Source organism: Chlorocebus sabaeus, chromosome 7 (assembly GCF_047675955.1).
Source record: "Chlorocebus sabaeus isolate Y175 chromosome 7, mChlSab1.0.hap1, whole genome shotgun sequence".
Classification (NCBI taxonomy): domain Eukaryota; kingdom Metazoa; phylum Chordata; class Mammalia; order Primates; family Cercopithecidae; genus Chlorocebus; species Chlorocebus sabaeus.
In genome coordinates, this window is record NC_132910.1 from 99,485,300 (window position 1) to 99,488,843 (window position 3,544).

The 3,544-nt window shown below is 35.0% G+C and overlaps 1 pseudogene; it reads right to left on the bottom strand.

Moving 5' to 3' along the window:
* Nucleotides 1–942: 942 nt before the first annotated feature.
* LOC140712107 (ATP synthase subunit g, mitochondrial pseudogene) lies at nucleotides 943–1,247 on the bottom strand (annotated as a pseudogene).
* Between the last annotated feature and the right edge of the window lie 2,297 nt (nucleotides 1,248–3,544).

The following is a 3,544-nucleotide window of genomic DNA, read 5'->3' on the forward strand; positions in this document are numbered from 1 at the left end:
ACACATCAGAAGTTAATGTCAAAAGATACCTTTACCTCTTTCCCAAGCAATACAAGTCTTAAAATGCCTTAATTCCATTACTTTTCTCTTGATTTATGTTATTTTGCTATACATCTTAATTTTATTTTATCCTCAATAATGCATTATGATTATTATTGGCTTTATATAGTAAAAATTCATTTATGTTTACTCAAATATTTCCTAATTTCTTTGCTGTTTTATTTTTTCTTGCTTTTCTGACATTCCACTGGGATCACTTTCATTTTTTCTGAAGAATATGATCTAAAATTTTATTAGTAAAGATCTGCTACTGGTAAACTTTCTTAATTTTTGCTTGCAAAAAAATGCCATTATTTCCCCCTTTTGAAAAAATAAATTTTCTTTGGATATAGAATTCTACATTGAAAGTCAATTTTTTCAGCCCATTAAAAGTATCATTCCATTATCTTTTGGTTTCACTAATGTTCTTGAGAAGTTAGCTATCAGTCTAACTATTGATCTTTTGAAAGTAATCTTTTGTTTTTCTCTGACTTCTTTAATATCTTCTCTTTGTCTTTGCTGTTGTCCTTGTTTACTATAATGTGCCATTTCTCCTGGGTAGGGATGTATTAGGCTTCTTTAATCTAAAGATTGATGTCTCTTATCACTTCTAGAATATTTTTCGTGATTATCTTCCCAAATATTGCCTCTGCCTCATTCTCTCTTACCTCTCCTTCTGGGGCTCTGATAAAAAATTTGTTATACATGCTAACTCTAATTCTGTCCTTAATTTCTCTTAACTTTCTTTTGTCTACACCCAACCCCCATTTATTTATTTCTTTATGTTGCATAAAGGAGTTTCATTTTTTTTAACACATTTTAATCAGAGAGCAATCTTATCACACATGGTCCAAGAACACTCAAATAATAAATCAAATATAATTAAATATTAAAGTTTGGTCTTTAAACATTGTAGCCAGTGATGCCACACTTGCCTCTGATCTCTCCAATATAAAAGCACATCCACACCTCAGAGGCCACCAAACCCTTCAGCATGGCTTCCTTAACTGAGTTGTTTGAAACTAACAATTTGGGCACTACTATTTTTTAAGGCTCTGAATAGTTCTAGGGATATTAGCAGGGTGGGGAGGAACCAGCTCAACCTTGGTGTCATACCAAAATGTGGCCAATCAAGGTTTCAGATAAGTCACAGCAGCATTCATCAGTGTTGAGGTCTTCACTACAAAGTTGTAGACAAATTGGGCCATCATTCTAAGATGAAATGTTTGTCACCCCAAATGACCAGCTGAATCAGTTTCTTCTAATCTATTTTATGCTGCTTAATTTTCTCCTCAGCTGTGTTTAATCTGCTCATGAACACATCAACTGATTTTTAAAATGTAAATAGAAATATTTTTTAAAATTCCAGAATATCGACTTTTATCCTTTCTCAGATTTGCTGGGTTACTTTATATAACTCCTCATAGATATATTAATTCTCCTCTTTAATAAGTATTTTATAATATATACCTAATGATTCTAATATCTTAAGTCTCAAACTGTTTTGGCTTTTGTTCTTCTAATGATGGGGCCTTGTGTCAGTGGGTACATAGTTTTAATTCTGAGTTGCTCATTTTTTGGGGGAAATTATTTGTAGGAATACTTTGAGTCCTGGGATAAAAATGAAAATAAAGATAAAATCCAGAGATGACTATTGTTTGTTTCTGTCAAATATCTGAGGGAGCTGTGCCTAGGATCACTGTAAACTAAATTTACAGTCTAAGGTCTTTCAGACCACACAGGTCATATGAATTAGAGCTATAAATCTATACCAAGGTTGGCTTATGATTAAAACTTTTCAGGGAAGATTTATCCCTTTTGCTCTCTTTGGTATCAAGACATGTTTCCTTATAGCCCCTTATAGGTAGGGAAAATAGAAGGTAGGATGAGCTTACTTCTGATTCACTTTCACTGAGTGTGTAGCCACTTGGGGTCTCAAATTATTGGTTGGGAAGTATCTCTTATAGGCTTCCTAACCTGGGTTAACTCCGCTTTATTTTTAATCCAGCTGAGTCCATGAGGCGGTGAAAATGAAAATCAAGTTTATTGCTTCAGAAACTATGTCTATGACAAAAGCAGCTTTAGTTCTTTGTTTACTATTTAGATTCTGTTTTCCACTTAGTTTTGATTGATAATACTTTACTTTTTTGTATCATACATATTTTTAACATGACATTTTATATTTAACCCAGTATTTTTAGTTGTTTTCAAAAGGTTAATCAATCCCTCCAAATTCCCAGCCACTATAATATCTGAAATAGAAATCTCCATTTCTTTCTATACTAGTAGTGAATCACTTAATCATATGCAGACTTGTCACATCTCCTGCTTTGTTATTAATAGTTATTGGATTGCATGACATTTTATGTGTATATGCCATCATTCCAATTGCATTGTAAACTGCCCAAAACAAGTTCATTATGACCTGCATGGCACCTAAACAGTGTTGTTAACATCACTGTTGTCCAGCATATGTTGGCTGATTGAAAAATGGGTTACTATTTCTTCAAGGAGTATTCTGCTTTTTATTTATTAATATAGCACCAGTGACCCACTGGCAGTAAGTCATGCTCTTTAAGTTGTTTTCTACATCCGTGCTGATCTATCTCTACTCCTAGATGCCATTTGTCACCAGGGGATTACATTCATGAAAGAGAGGAGATTAGTAAATGTGAGTGTTACTTGTGAGTGTGAGATAGTTGTGGCAGAGATGGCTAGTTTTCTTTTTTTTCATTATTATACTTTAAGTTCTAGGGTACATGTGCACAATGTGCAGGTTTGTTACATATGTATACATGTGCCATGTTGGTGTGCTGCACCCATTAACTCGTCATTTACATTATGTATGTCTCCTAATGCTATCCCTCCCCCTACCCCCTCCCCACAATAGAACCCGGTGTGTGATGTTCCCCTTCCTGTGTCCAAGTGATCTCATTGTTCAATTCCCACCTATGAGTGAGAACATGCGGTATTTGGTTTTCTGTTCTTGTGATAGTTTGCTGAGAATGATAGTTTCCAACTGCATCCCTGTCCCTGCAAAGGACACAAACTCATCCTTTTATATGGCTGCATAGTATTCCGTGGTGTATATGTGCCACATTTTCTTAATCCAGTCTGTCACTGATGGACATTTGGGTTGATTCCAAGTCTTTGCTATTGTGAATAGTGCTGCAATAAACATACGTGTGCATGTGTCTTTATAGCAGTATGCTTATAATCCTTTGGGTATATCCCTAGTAATGGGATGGCTGGGTCAAATGGTATTTCTAGTTCTAGATCCTTGAGGAATCGCCACACTGTTTTCCACAATGGTTGAACTAGATTACAGTCCCACCAACAGTGTAAGTGATCCTGTTTCTCTACATTCTCTCCAGCACCTGTTGTTTCCTGATTTTTTAATGACTGCCATTCTGACTGGTGTGTTCTTCCTTTTGTTTGTGTCCTCTTTTATTTCACTGAGCAGTGGTTTATAATTCTCCTTGAAGAGGTCTTTTACATCCCTTGT